The sequence below is a fragment of the Barbus barbus genome (genome assembly GCF_936440315.1).
Source record: "Barbus barbus genome assembly, chromosome: 41".
NCBI classification, from domain to species: Eukaryota; Metazoa; Chordata; class Actinopteri; order Cypriniformes; family Cyprinidae; genus Barbus; species Barbus barbus.
Window position 1 is genome coordinate 26,748,603 of NC_136719.1, and position 16,587 is coordinate 26,765,189.

Consider the following 16,587-nt stretch of genomic DNA (forward strand, 5'->3'; position numbering starts at 1 on the left):
AATCCCTTTCACTGATAGGTTGACGATACAAATGTGAAAGAAGGCCACAGATTCAAGCTTGTTACAATCTGTTCTTTTATTCATGCAGGTACGTTCTCATTTATGCTTCTAATATTGTTTTGAATTTATGTAATGTTTTATTTTCTTTTTATGGAATATGTTGAGCACTATTTGACTTGATTATATGAGAAAAGTTAAAATTGTAAAATGCCAGGAGTTCGCGGGAAGCGCGATTGAGGAGAGGTTGACGATACAAATGTGAAAGAAGGCCACAGATTCAAGCTTGTTACAATCTGTTCTTTTATTCATGCAGAATAAAATGTGTCCTGAGTAATTCATATCGCCTGATTCCATTCATCTACACACAACGCAGAGCTAAGTGAAGACCAGTCACATTGGTGCCGTGACTTCTAATTGATGATTCATCATGGATCCTCCTTGATCAACACCAGTTTGGTCGCTGGGGTTTGCTGCATCGTGGAACGTCCAACTTCTGCCTGTACCTGTGCCAAAAGGGTAAAAGGTTGGACATTGGATTGTACATAATTAAGAAAGAAAGGTTGACAGTTCATTTTAAAGAAGAAGAAAAAAAAATACGACTGACAAGGTTGACTTTGTGATAACATTGTTCTTTGATTCTCTGGTGTATTATTTTTTGAAGGAAGTGTATTCATGTGAACAATTTTTTTTTGTTATCTGGTCTGTTTACTTTTGTTGATTGGTACTACTTAAGATGTCTCAAAATATTGAGAAGACAGATGACTCCACTAGTGATGGGTTTGAATTGGGTTTTGCTAGGGGGCGTATCTTTGGTGAACTTGAACATACTCCACTCAGAAGGACAGTTAATATTGGTTCTCCTGCTTTTTACTCCACCCGTAATCCCGATAGAGAGCACGATGCTGATAGGTATGAGGGTTCTGATTCACACAATAGAGAGCACAGTAACACTGACCTGAGTAGTTTGATCACACAGCTTGCTCAACAAATAGGTCAGTCGATATCTGATCAGCTAAAAAGAGGGAGTGAAAAGGACGAGTATCCCAATAATCAACAACCACCGAGCATGGGAACGAGCCAAGTTCTCATTGAGTCACCTTCTCTCAATTTAACTGGTATGAAGCTGGTGATGAAGCCTGACGTAAAGGCACCTCCTTGTTTCAGAGGGGATGGATCTGACAAATTAACAGTACATGAGTGGGAGGAACTCATGGATGTTTATCTGAAGAAGAAAGGTATTCCCCTAGCTGAACAAGCTGATGAGATCATGTCATACTTAATGGGCAGAGCCAAAGATATAATAAGGATTACTCTTCGTAGCAATCCATCACTGCAGCCAAAGAGAGACCCGAAAGTTGTCACGGACATACTCAAACAGCATTTCAGCGATTTGACATATTCTTCAATGCCACTAGCTGATTTCTATGGTACCTTACCTGCTCTAGGAGAGACTGCTATGGAATATTGGATTCGGCTCAATAAAGCTGTCGATATTGCAGATGAGTGTTTGAGGAGACAGGGACGAAGTATTGAAGATCCCAACCGTGAAGTGACAATGATGTTTGTTAAATATTGCCCTGATCACTCTCTTTCTGCTATCTTAAAGTTTAAGACTGCGGACAAATGGACAGCAGCTGAAATACAAGAACGTCTTGATGAATATCAAGCTGAAAGAAAAGCACTGATGAAAGCACAATCTAACCATTCTACCTTTGCGAAGACTGTAGCCGCTAATGCCCATGCATCACTTTTAGATGATGGAATGTCTGGGAATGAGCCGAAAGTGTCAGCAGGTCAAAGTGGGTTGCCACTTACACCATTAGTTCAGACAAGTGACAGCTGCACTCAGTCGCTTATCAATTTGCTTGATCGTGTGCTGAAACAAAACATGCAAGCCCCCTCTGTACCTGTAGATTCTTATAGGTATGAGAATGCAGGAAGGAAGTTTTGCAAAGTGTGCAGAGCCACGAATCATTCTACAGTAGCACATTGCAGAAGAGAAGATTTGTGCTTTTTTTGTTTTGATCATGGACATAGGAAGAGAGAGTGCCCGAACTGGAGTTGTCAGCACAGTCCGGAGGTAAACTACTCGTCACAAGGAGCTGGTGCGTTAAACCATTAGACCCACATTTGGAGAGGGGATGTGTGGGTAACGATGGAACCCTCGTAAGTGATCCGGAACAGCAGTATGAGAATGCATGCCATACAGCGTCTGATGGTACTTGTGTGATATACGCACAAAATATGCAGAAAATAAAGGCTTTTGATGATTTATTCTATACTTCTGTGATTGTAAATGACCACTTCCACTTGAGAGGAATGCTTGACACTGGCTCTATGTCTTGTACACTAAGTGAGGCAGCTGAAGAAAAGTTGTTGGCTGACAATGCTGCCTTGGACAAAAAAGCACTTCCTGAGAACATCATTCTTGTGGGTGTTGGGGGCAGGACTGCACAACCAAAATGTGTGTATGAAGTTAGTATGAAAGTTTATGGCATACGCTGTCGAGTTCCTGTTCTCGTTGTCCCAGGTCAACATGATGATTTGATTCTTGGAACTAACCTGATAAAGCACATTGTGAGCCAAATGAAGAACAGTGATGAGTATTGGGACTTCATATCACAACGTGCCACACAGTTATCACCAGAGGGCGAACACTTTTTGGATGTGATGTCGAATCTCACACGCTGGCGACATGATGAGATCCCTTGCAAGATCGGGACAGTGAAGCTCCAGAATGCTGTTACTCTTGCTGCTAGACAAGAACATTTAGTGTGGGGAAGACTGCCTAGCAACACTCCATTGTCCCTAGGAAGCACCATCTTGATTGAACCAACGACCTCCAAGACTATGCCAAGAAACATCATGGTAGCTCGGGTGATAACATCTATGTGGGGTGACAGGTGGGTTCCTATGAAGATAACCAATTTGTCAGACCAACCTGTCACTCTAAGAAAAAATCGGAAATTGGCAGATGTTTCACCTTGCCTGGCTGTTGAGGATTTTCCGGTCTTGCAGGTCACTGGACAGATTCAGGAGGTTGGTTCAGAGATACAAGCTAATCCAGACTGTTCTTCAAATTTGAAATTGCAAGACGTTGGGTTAGGCGAAATTGATATTGATCTCTGCAAAGTCACGGATGCATCCAAAGAAAAACTTGTACAGTTGTTGGTGAATTACAATGATCTGTTTTCTAAACATTCTCTTGATTGTGGGGAAGCTAAGGAATTTGAACATTGTATCCGACTTACAGATGAGAGGCCTTTCCGACTTCCATATCGTAGGATCCCTCCTGCTCATTACCAGAAGCTGCGCCAAGCGTTAACTGAAATGGAGGTACAAGGGATAATTAGAAAATCTGTCAGCGAATATGCATCGCCACTGGTGCTTGTATGGAAAAAAGATGGAAGTCTCCGCATTTGTACGGACTTCAGGTGGCTTAACGCAAGAACACTCAGAGATGCTCACCCGCTCCCTCATCAGTCTGATTGTTTAGCTGCTTTAGGAGGAAATAATTACTTTAGCACAATGGACTTAACCTCTGGATTCTATAATTTGCCCATGCGGGAGCAAGACAAAAAATATACTGCTTTCGTTACTCCTATGGGGCTACATGAGTACAACCGAATGCCTCAGGGTCTGTGCAACAGTCCAGCTTCGTTCATGCGGATGATGCTTAGCATTTTTGGGGACATGAATTTTAGCAGTTTACTCTGCTATTTGGATGATTTACTTGTGTTTGCGCCTACAGAGGAAGAGGCTTTGAACAGACTGGAAATTGTTTTCCACAGGCTTAGGATGCATCGCCTAAAGTTGAGCCCTAAGAAGTGCCACTTCTTGCGTGATTCAGTAAAATTCTTGGGCCACATTATTTCTGGAAATGGCATTTCTGTAGATTCCACAAAGGTAGATGTTATATCCAAAATGTCCAAGTTACAGCTTATGGAGGACGATGGTTGCACCCCATCAGCACGAAGGATCAAGTCATTTTTAGGAATGATTTTTTACTATCAACACTTCATTCCTAATTGTTCTGCGATTGCCAAGCCCCTCTTTGCTCTAACTGCGGGTCAGAGGAGAAGAGGCAAAGTGAGAACTGGGAAGCACGTTGGCACATTTCGGAAGCTAAATCCTGGTGACTGGGTGGAGGAGTGCGATGTCGCTTTCAACATGCTCAAGGAGAAGTTGTTGAACTGTGTTGTTCTTGCACATCCTGATTTCTCAAAGCCACTGATTCTCTCCATTGATGCATCTTTAGATGGGCTTGGCGCCGTGCTTTCCCAAGTTCCAGCAGGGGAAGAAATAGCGAGACCCATTGCCTTTGCCAGCAAGACCTTGAGTGAATCACAGAAAAAGTATCCTGCGCACAGGCTTGAGTTTTTGGCTTTGAAGTGGAGCGTGTGCGAAAAGTTCAGCCACTGGCTCAAGGGGCACACCTTTACAGTTTGGACTGACAACAATCCACTTACTTACATCATGTCTAAGCCAAAACTTGATGCCTGTGAACAACGGTGGGTCTCAAAACTAGCCCCTTACTCTTTTGACATTAAACATATCGCAGGGACAAGGAATGTTGTGGCTGACACTTTAAGCAGAGATCCATTTGCGAGAACTGTTAGTCACAGACTCATGAATGAGAGTTACAAGCGTCTACTCACTGAAGCTGATGCCGTTAGGGCAGAGGGTATACAGGATGTGTTTCGCTTGAAGGTTGAGTGCCGCGAGCTCACTGGTTGTGTGGAGTGTCAGTCTAGCTATGTGCAGCCATGTGACTCAGTAGCCGTCAAGACACTTTGCCATGTCCAAGATGACTGGGAAACGGCAACATTTACACGTGCAGTCCAGTTCGTGCAGTCGGTTCAACAGGTTGCAGCTGCTAACCTAGTCTCTCTGCTTGGGTTTTCTCATGATGAGCTGCAAGGAAGTCAAGAGCTTGACTCTACCATTTCGAAAGTTCTCCCTTTTGTACTTCGTAAACAGCGCCCTTCTAGACGAGAGAGAGACAAGTTTGACTGCAGGGCTTTGGCACTTATGAAGCAGTGGGATCATCTGAAAGTCCAGGATGGGGTTTTGTATAGAGTGACCAAGGACCCAGTTAGCAGACAGAAACGCCACCAGTATGTTCTCCCTCAATGTATGATGGACAAGGCCTTAGCCGGTCTTCATGATCTCGCTGGTCACCAAGGACAGGCTAGAACGATTCACTTGGCGAGACAGCGCTTCTTCTGGCCCAAGATGGAACGTGAAATCAGAGAATACGTCAAGTGCTGCAGAAGGTGTATTCTGGCAAAAACACCTGAGCCAGCAGCTCGAGCTCCGCTGGAAAGTATCCAAACTTCTGCACCGATGGAGTTGGTTTGTCTTGACTTTTGGAGTGCAGAGGATAACAAGCAGCGTTCAGTGGATGTGTTGGTCTTGACAGATCATTTCACCAAGCTCGCACATGCCTTTCCTTGCATTAACCAAACTGCTAAGCAAGTTGCTCGGAAGTTATGGGATCAAGTGTTCTGTGTGTATGGGTTCCCTGAGCGGATCCATACGGATCGGGGCACAAATTTCGAGAGCGAGCTTATTGCTGAACTACTGGCACTTTCTGGGGTCTCCAAATCTCGCACGACTGCCTATCATCCTATGGGCAATGGCATCACGGAGCGGTTCAACCGAACATTGGGAAATATGCTCCGTTCATTGCCCTTAAGATCTAAGGACAAGTGGCCACAACAGATTCAGACTCTGACCTTTGCTTACAATTCAACAGTACATGAGACAACCGGCTATGCCCCTTTTCAACTCATGTTTGGGCGCGTACCACGATTACCCGTGGACGTAATGTTTAAACAAGTTTTGAGAGATTCTGCAACAGTTGATTATAGTAGCTATGCTGCAACATTGATGTCTCATCTTCATGAAGCAGCTGCAATTGCTCAAAAACATGCTGTACAAGAACAAAACAAGCAGACCAAGATATATAACCGCAAGATAAAAGGGGTACATTTAAACCGTGGAGACAGAGTGCTGATTGCCAACAAAGGAGAAAGAGGTAAACGGAAGTTGGCAGACAGGTGGGAGCCTACTGTGTATACCATCGTGGATAGTCACCCTAAAACACACATATACAAAGTGGAGGATGACAAAGGACTCACTAAAGTGGTTCATCGAAATATGCTCTTGGACATCAGTTTCTTACCAGTGTCACTTCCTGGGGAGAAATCATGTGGATCGGTGGCTGATGAGTGCTCAGATGATTCAGAGTGTGAGAGCCTATCGTCAAATTCCACTGATTGCTTGGAGGATGATAACTCTGGAAACAAAACGTGTTCATGGGCATCACATGAGGGTAATTCAGAGAATATACTGTCTATTGATGAACTGATACAACAAGAAGAGGATGGCAGTGGTGACACTTACTGTGGTGATTCCATCTCAGACAGTCAAAGCCAGATTTTCTCTGATGAGGCAGTGGGCTCTGGTATTTCTGATGGTGGCGGTCTATCTGCAACACCTGATCATACCAATCCAGGTATGGATGACTCAGTCGATGAAGATGTGTCGATACCAGGTCAAGAACGAGGCAACCTTACAACACGGGCTGGTAGAGTTGTGAAGAGAGTCAACCGTCTAATTGAGACCATGGCCCAAAATCCATTTAAAATGCCAAACTTGCCAAACCGATTCCTTAAAAAGTCTCAGTCAGTTTTAAGTTTGTTTTAATGCTAATCTTTTGAGATGAGTTTACATTCCATTTTCTTTACTCTTTTCTAATTTGGGTGATATTCTTCACCGTTAAGCTGCACATAGGTCATTTTAGGTGATTGAGGATTTCATACATAGGACTACGTTGGTGTGGTGTACTTGGCAACATACTTTACTAAGAGGGGTTGAGGCTTGATCACCCTCGAATTCTTCTGTATCTGTTTGGGCAGATAGCTTTCATTGCTGTAACTGTGATATTCTTGCATTGTGATTCTGTTGAATCCTCTTTATGGCCATGCAGAATTTTGGTGAAATTAGGGGAGGTGAATGTAACGGGTGACATATTAATTTCACTCAAAATTTCTCTCCCTGTAATTATCAATTGTTTTACATTTATTTAATTTTTATATTTTCGAAGTTATTCTTTTGGATTTCATTTATTTTATTTGAGATATCATGTTTTCATAGTTACGTTTGTTTTAAGTGGCTGGTGTATTGAGATTATGGTACGAGGTTCCTTTAAGTGTTGTTTTCCGGTTCCGCCTGCTCTCCCTCAGTTCGCGGGAAGCGCGATTGAGGAGAGGTGGGTTGCTCTGAAGCTCCGTCTAAAAAGTATCATATGGGTTTGTTCATCGTAATAATACATGTAATCTTGTTCTAAAATGCACTTTACTCTTATTTAAGCATGTATACAGTTTGTGTGAATAATATGAAGTATGTATTTTTGGAGAGAATTCGTGGGTTCATAAGCATGAGTAGTATGCAAGCTTTGTGGTTAAAATAATCCCTTTCACTGATAGGTTGACGATACAAATGTGAAAGAAGGCCACAGATTCAAGCTTGTTACAATCTGTTCTTTTATTCATGCAGGTACGTTCTCATTTATGCTTCTAATATTGTTTTGAATTTATGTAATGTTTTATTTTCTTTTTATGGAATATGTTGAGCACTATTTGACTTGATTATATGAGAAAAGTTAAAATTGTAAAATGCCAGGAGTTCGCGGGAAGCGCGATTGAGGAGAGGTTGACGATACAAATGTGAAAGAAGGCCACAGATTCAAGCTTGTTACAATCTGTTCTTTTATTCATGCAGAATAAAATGTGTCCTGAGTAATTCATATCGCCTGATTCCATTCATCTACACACAACGCAGAGCTAAGTGAAGACCAGTCACACTTAAAAAACATACTAAATGGTGTTTTTTTGAAAATCTAAAAATGCACAAAGTCTCCTGTGAGGGCTAAGTTTAGGTGTAGGGTTGGTGTAGGGCAATAGCACACACAGTTTGTTCAGTATAAAAACCATTACACCTATGGAGAGTCCCCATAAACCACAAAAACCAACATGTGTGTGTGTGTGTCTGTGTGTGTGTGAGAGTGTGTGTGTGTGTGTGTGTGTGTGTGTCTGTGTGTGTGAGAGTGTGTGTGTGTGTGTCAGAGTCAGAATTGAAGAACTGGCTTCTTTCAGTTTATTAAGTGGCCAGTTGGAATTTGAATTGGAATTGCTGGAAAAGTAATTTAATGAATTGCATTACAGAGGAATTCTACACAGTAAAGGTCACTGCACACTGCCTCCGAAACTTTCGTCCGTCAAAAAAAATTCGGATCAGGTTCGATTTTCTGCATTTTCGCATCCGTAGCATGCATTTTCATAGGAAAGGATGGGAAATACGAAAAAATGGAAAAACGCATGCGAAAATTTCTGACTCAGTGTGCAATGACCTTAACACAGGAGGAGTTTCATTAGTGTTTCATTAGTCCAACAGACTGCTGCTGTATGTATGTCAAAACCAAACAAATACATCATAAATTTGGACAAATGTTCTCAATTTATTCTCAGATGTCTTATTTTATCATTGAAATACTAAACTAGTTTGTAATATGTTGAATTATTTTTTATGCTTTCCATTATTTAATTTTATTTTAAGCAATTTTGTCTGCCATTTTTATTAGTTTTTTTTATGTCTATACAGTTTTTTATTATTTATAATTATTATTGTTTTAGTTATTTTAATACTTTGAGTTGAATGAACCAAAATGGGAATTATTTTTTTTTTATTTCTATTTAATTTCAAGTAACTAATACACACACACACACACACACACACACACACACACACACACACACATACACACACACACATATATCAGTAATTTATTTTTAATTTTATTTCAAGCAACTTTATATAGAGAGAGAGAGAGAGAGCAGGTAAAATAAGTATTGAACATGTCACCATTTTTCTCAGTAAATATATTTCTAAAGGTGCTGCTGACATGAGATTTTCACCAGATGTCGACAACAACCCAAGTAATCCATACATACAAAGAAAACAATACAAACAAGTTCAGACAAGTTCAGACACAGGGGAAAAGTATTGAACACATGAAGAAAGGGAGGTGCATAAAGGCATGGAAAGCCAAGACACCAGCAGAAATCTATCAGTAATTAGAAAGCAATCCTGCCCCTAGTCAGTGGAAATTAATATTCAGTCCCAACACCTACAGTACCAGGATGATGAAGATGAAACAAGGATGACAATGATCCCAAACACAGCCAAGGAAACTCGACTGGTTTCAGAGAAAGAAAATAAAGCTGCTAGAACAGCCGACCAATCAGCTGACTTCAATCTAATAGAAAATAAGAACTAAAGATCAGAGTTCATAGAAGAGGCTCACAGAAATACAGTATATATATATATATATATATTAGTAATTTTAGTTTATTTATAGTTATTATTAACAATAATAACCCTGGTATCTGGAAATACTCCATGTTGTGTGTGCAAGAACATGTTTATGAGTAATTCATATTGACAAATGTATTACTGTATTACTGTAATCACTGTAAGTGTAGTTTGTTTTATTTCAGTGAATATTCTATTTCAGTTCTACTGAAATTCAAATGGCATCCTGTTTTCCGACTCAAATCAGATTCAGGTATTTCCGTGTCATTGAGAGTTCAGCCCTGATTGAGCGACACGCACAGCGGTTCAAAGGTCACGCGGCTCTGAGTTTGTCTCTGATCAATAGCAGCATTAGCCAGCGGGTCAGAGGACGAGAGCGGACGTTTCAGCGCTGAGAATGCCATCTCGCCTGCGTCAGTGTGTGCTGAGCGCACTCCTGTTGAGTCTGCTGCTGTTTCTCAGCTCTCTGTGGCTGCGTGAGTAAATCTGACCTTTCACACCAACACACACCGAATAACCGTGTGTCTCCTGGTTTTGTCCAGCTCAAGGAATCGTTCAGAGTTGTGAGCAGTCGTGGCAGCCTTGTCTAAGTGTGTATACGCCAACCAGACAGGTGAGAATCAGGGGCCAGTTGTACAAAAGTAGTCTGATCGGATTTTGGCCGTCGGATTGGATCAAATCCTTAAAATGGGTTGTTTAAAAGAAGAAAGAAAAAGTATTCTGAGTTCGTATTAGATCACAAAATCCATTCTTGGGTTTTATCTGGATTAAATCCTCAATTTGTGTTGTTCAAAACGTTTTAGTTAGATTAGGATACTTGTGATCCCAGCAGAAAGGTGGATTTCAGGAACAAAAATCTAATAAAACTTTAAAACTGCTCTAAAAAATACAAAATATGTACCGTTATATATCCCCAAATCCCCAAACAGCTGTCAAGATCAAACAAAAATATTATATTTAATTTAAAGTTTTGTTTTTTCAATCACTAATTGTAAACGACATTGGCACAGTCATCAGAGATGGACCAGTCAGAAGTAGTCATTTGTGTAAATGCAATGCAGAACTAGAATGCAAAACATTGGCATTTTTTTCCCCCATCTCTCTTTTTTTTCCATCATCATGTCCCTTTAGGGGCTCCGTAGAGCACTAGTAATCCAGATTTGGAAATCTGAAAAAGTGTGTATCTAGATCATTGTTATACAATCCAATTTTGCTTTGAAAAACCGGCACAAAAGTAAGATGGGTTACCTGAGCCTGGATAGCAAGCAAACCATAGGATTTTCAAATCCAGATAATTCTGATCCAGATTAAACTTTTTGAACAACTGGCCCCTGGAGACTCGAAGACACAAATGCTGCACTTTAACCCTTTTTAGAGCTGGAGATCAGAAACATGTTGGATCTGCCTTAACACACACATACAAACACTCCCACACAACATTAGAAAGCTTCTGAGGTTGTTTTAAAAATGTGTCTGTGTGTGTATATATATATATATTTATACACAGTGCCCTCCGAAAGTATTGGAACAGTAAAGACAAAATTGCTCTGTTGGCTGTGGAGTCAAGACATTTGCAAATATGATTAAAAGATGAATATGAGACAAAACTACAGAATGTCACATTTTATTATTAGCCGTTTCAACACATATATGTTTTACCAAATAAAAAGAACAGCACTTTTAGAGTTCATCCCACTCATTGATGTGAGCAAAGTATTGGGACAGTTGAACATAAAGCAGATATAAAAGATTAAAAGCTATTATTTAGTTGCAGATCCCTTGCACACAATCACAGCAGTGAGTCTGTGACCCATAGACATCACCAGACTCTTGCTCTCATCCTTTGAAATACTTTTCCCAGCCTTTAATGCAGCTAATTCCAATAGTTGCTTGTTTTGGGGAGTTTCTGCCTTTACTCTCCTCTTCAGCTGCTGAAATTCATGTTCAATCTGATTTAAATCTGGAGATTGACTTGGACAATCTAACACTTTCCATTTCTTTGCTCTTATAAATTCCTTGACTGAACTGGCAGGGTGTTTTGGGTCATTGTCCTGATGCAATATGAAGCACTTCACAATGAATCTGGTGGCATTTTCTTGAATATTGGTTGGCAAGATGGTTTTGTACCCTTCCAAATTCCTTCTGCTACTGTCATCATACATTAAGTCATCAGTAAAGTTGAGAGGGCCTGTTCCAGAGACAGCATGCACGCCCATGCCATGACACCACCTCCACCATGCTTTACAGATGAGGCTGTATGCTTGGGATCATTGCAGTTCACTTTTTTTCTGAACATTTTTGCTTTCCCATCACTTAGATAAAGGTTCATCTTTGTCTCATCGGTCCATAAACACAGTTCCAAAACTCTTCTGGCTCACCTTTGTGCTTTTTTGCAAACTCTAATCTTGTCTTTCTATGTTTGGTGCTGGTCAGAGGTTTGCATCTTGCTGTGTAGCATCTGTAATTCTGTGTCAAAGTCTCCTGAGGACAGTAGATTGTCAGAGCATCACCCCAGCTTTCTGGAAGTTGTTGCTGATTTTACAGACACGTCTTTTAGGATTCATTTTCACAGCTTTTATGATTTGTCTGTCATCAACTACTGTTGTTTTCTCAGCCGATCAGGTCGTTGTTGGTTGCTGGTGGTCTCCAAACTCTTGATTTCTCCATGCCCTTTGTTTTTGCTAGAGCTCTAACTGACTTCCTCTTTTCTTTTAGCATCCAAATTGCTTGCTTTTCTCTCAAAGTCAGCTCCCTCGTCTTCATCCTGGTTTGTGTGTGTCATCATCGAATGCAAGATTCAGAATACAGAAGTAATGGATATAACTGATACGACACATTCCCTGCTTTTAATATCTGAAGAATTAATGCAACAGGACACAGCTGATCACTTAGAAAGACCTGTGAGGCAACTGCTCCAATACTTATGCTCTCATCAGATAGAGGGAAGAAACTCTAAAAGTGCTGAACTTCTTAGCTGGTAAAACATCTATGTGTTGAATCACCCAATAATATATAATAAAATGTGACATTCTGTAGTTTTGTCTCATATTCATCTTTTAATCATATTTGTATATGTCTTGACTCCACAGCCAACAGAGCCATTTTGTCTTTACTGTTCCTATACTTATGTAGGGCACTGTATCTATACAACCTGAATTCCGGAAATGTTGTAAATGTAAAACTAAAAGACTTTCAAATCACATGAGCCAACATTTTATTCACTATAGAACATAGAACACATAACAAATGTTTAAACAGAGACATTTTACCTGTGCGTAAGGGACAAAGCCGAAGACCTTTGCTGGATGCCCGTGGTCTTCGGGCCCTCAGACGACACTGTATCACTCATCGGCATGATTCTATCATTGACATTACTAAATGGGCCCAGGAATACTTCCAGAAACAACCGTCGGTAAACACAATCCGCCGTGCCATCTGCAGATGCCAACTAAAGCTCTATCATGCAAAAAGGAAGCCATATGTGAACATGGTCCAGAAGCGCCGTCGTGTCCTGTGGGCCAAGGCTCATTTAAAATGGACTGTTTCAAAGTGTAAAAGTGTTCTATGGTCAAACGAGTCCAAATTTGACATTCTTGTTGGAAATCACGGACGCCGTGTCCTCCAGAAACTCATTACCTTGATGCTCAGATGTTTTCAAACTGTTTTGAAAAGAAGAGGAGATGCTACACCATGGTAAACATGCCCCTGTTCCAACTATTTTGAGAGCTGTAGCAGGTACTAAGTTTGAAATGAGCTCATTTTGTGCATAAAATTGTAAAACTTCTCAGTTTAAACATTTATGTTATCTATGTTCTATTGTGAATAAAATATTGGCTCATGTGATTTGAAAGTCTTTTAGTTTTCATTTTATTCTAATTCAAAAAATGTCCAAAAATTTCCGGAATTCGGTTTGTGTGTGTATATATATATATATATATATATATATATATATTAACCCTCGCTTTGAGTTTCTCAATGAGGCTAAAATTTATATTAAAGTCACCAATTCAGTTAGAACTTGGAGGCATTACTTGCTTGTTAGGGGTTTCCTTTGTCGTCGTGGTTGCCGAGAGGGGGTTCCCCGAAGTGTCTAATTGGTTGAGAGTTCATTAGTCTTTGAAGTGAGGTCTTGGGCGTTGGCTGAGGATGCGGAGTTGGTCTGGTCGAAGTTTGAAGCGAGTGCAGTCGGAGCTGAACTTTGTAGCACACTTACATTAGAACACGAAACTCTACGGAAAGAAAATAAACTAAAGTAAAAGAATAAAAATAAAAGGATGTAACGAGACTAGGTTGGTTTTCTTTCAATCGCGGTAGCAGCTGGCACGTGGGCCAGAGCATGCTCAAAGAGCAGCACGTGGTGGCAAAAGAGAAGAAGGGTGACCAAGAGAGTAAGAGTGACTAAGAGAGCATTTTTATGAAGAAGAGTAAGAGAAAGAAAAAAGAGGAGTAAAAGATGGTGTCCTGAGCTTTTAAACTCTGCTTTCAGACGTCCCATCTGGACGTCTTGACCAATTAGATACTGTCCTTGCTTGGGGTATTGCTTTGTTTCTCCACCCCACTAATAAATCGTTGTTATCTGTTCAGTCAGAGGTCCGAACTTTACAGGCTCTTGCAAAGTATACCTTTTGAACATGATTTCTATAACAAGACGATGATGCATTTGACAAAGAATTGATTGGAAGAAACATTTAAAGCATGATTTTCCAAACTCATACATACCAAACATGAATATTACCCTTTAAGGCTTAAGCTATTTAATACTTATTAAAAGCAAGACATACACAATGAGTGATTAAAACAAGGATATTCAAATGTGTGGGTTACATACACAATATGCAGTTATGCATAGAAATGATTAGTTTCATTAAAAATTGAAAGTCTTTTATGTAGTTCTATGGAGAACGAAGGCATGTTCTTTTAGACAAAGGAATTTTGGTTTGGTCTGTCTTCTGTGTGTGGAGACCTGCCCAAGAGAGTCTGTAGCTCATGATTTTCTATCACAGGTTTACATGTGACCATCAGTCTTGATTACTTGCAACAAATTCGACGGTCTCTTTCCTGAATTGGAATTATCAATAAGTGTTCTTTTGTCTCAATGTTGAAAGCTGTTTTGGGAAAGAGGCTTGCTGGTTAGTCTTTCTTCAGACTAGCTGGTGCTAGGATCTGGACAGATTTATGACATCCTGTTTCTTGGAGCCTCTCTTTCTGGAATCTCAGCTTCTGATGTTTCGATGTTCTGATGGAATCTTAACTTTGTCTGATTTAGTCTCTGATATCTTACAGGCAGGGATTGTTGGTGGGGGAGTGAATAACCAACACTCTCTCCACCCTCAATACCACGACTGAGGTGAGACCCTTGAGCAAGGCACCGAACCCCCAACTGCTCCCCGGGTGTATGTTCACTACTGAGTGTACACTTGGAAGGGTTAAATGCAGAGCACTAATTCCGAGTATGGGTCACCATACTTGGCCACACACCACTTCCCCTTCCCCTTCCCTAAAATGTTATAATAAAAGCCTTTTTTCATTGTTGCGGTAAAGACACACATTTAGTTGAAAGACACACATTTAGTTGAAAAAATCATAAAAATGATCAGTAAATAATACAAAAATAATTAAGATGCTGTAAATTATGTATATTAAACAATTCCATTTGAAATTATGTCAAATTTGAATTCAATTAGCTTAATTTACGTATCTCAACATTGTGACCAGAGTTGTGGGACATGAACAAAAATAGTGTTTGGACCTATAAATGCTGCATAATTTTATATTAAATCACATAATCATTAATTATATTTTTGTCAAGGTGTGTAATGACACTGTGAATATATTTATAAAGCATCATATGACAAATTTTAACATAAATCAAAAAATTTCACTGCTGGAACTTAAAAGTGCCCACAGTTGCAGAAACACCTATATATATATATATATATATATATATATATATATATATATATATATATATATATATATATATATTTACATGTATATATTTATATTCATACAATTTATTACATATAAATTTAATATATACACAATATATTACTATATTATATGAAGAAAAACTTTTAATTTGGATGCAATTAATTGTTGCCCAGCACTAATTTTTATATGCTCTTATGGGAAGTAATGAGTGATTTTTGGCCCTTGCACTGGTTGCTAGGCTCTTCCAAGTGCCTTTTATCGCGTTGCTATGTGGTTGCTAGGCGTTTTCTTCCTGTCTGATGTGAAAAGAATCTCATTAATCTTCTGGTCCAGCAGGTGAAATGTTCTCCTCTCTCATTTGTACACTAGATGTCGCTGTGTTCCTAGTTTTATTAAATTATTTATGAGTTTAGCAGGGAAATCTCAAATCTCATTAATAGATTTTTACACATTGACCAATAATTAAACAATCTAAGGAACAATAACATTTATTTACAAAATCTTCAATGTTTGTTACTCAAACAGTGTCAGACATTAGAATACTCAAACGAAACAATGTTACGGCTCGCTCTTTCAAATTCAGAGGCTCTCAGTTAATGTATCAACTTTGTCTCAGATGTTTCTCCTAAAATGCCCTGTAGGATAAATGCAAAATAGACACATTTATGTCATTATTTGTCATGCAGTAAGAGTATATAGAGCAATAAAATGGATGTTTAAAGCAGCTCAGATCATTTAATCTTTGGAGAAATTTGATGATGAAATGTTTGTTTACAGACTTTAATATCTTGTCAAATCTGAGCACAGTTTGAGCCGCTGTTCAGATCTCTTCTGGAACTGTATTGTTTTTTTATTGGGGTGTTTTTCTCAAGGGCATATCTGAAAAGCAGGAGCAAAAGTCTCCACTTAATATCAGTGTTTCTCAACCGGTGGGTCATGACCAATAAATGTGCCACAGGTCTGATCTGAAACCATGAGAACACGCAACTAACCGTGTAATGTTGCATAGTTAAGATAGTAAAACAAACAGACTTATCAGGAAACACTTCCCGTATCTTTTGTGGCTGATGCTAAAGGTTGTGTTTCCGATCAAACCCTCCACTAATTCATGCGGTAGAACCTAAATTCAAGTGATGTTTAAAAAACCAGACACATTTGGTATAGTGTTGAATGCTACTTGATGACCAATGTGAAATCAGAATCCTAAAGCAAAACCAACTGAAAATTAATAATCCCAGGAAAAACAACTGAGATTTTAGAGAGTTTTGTGGTTTTCCT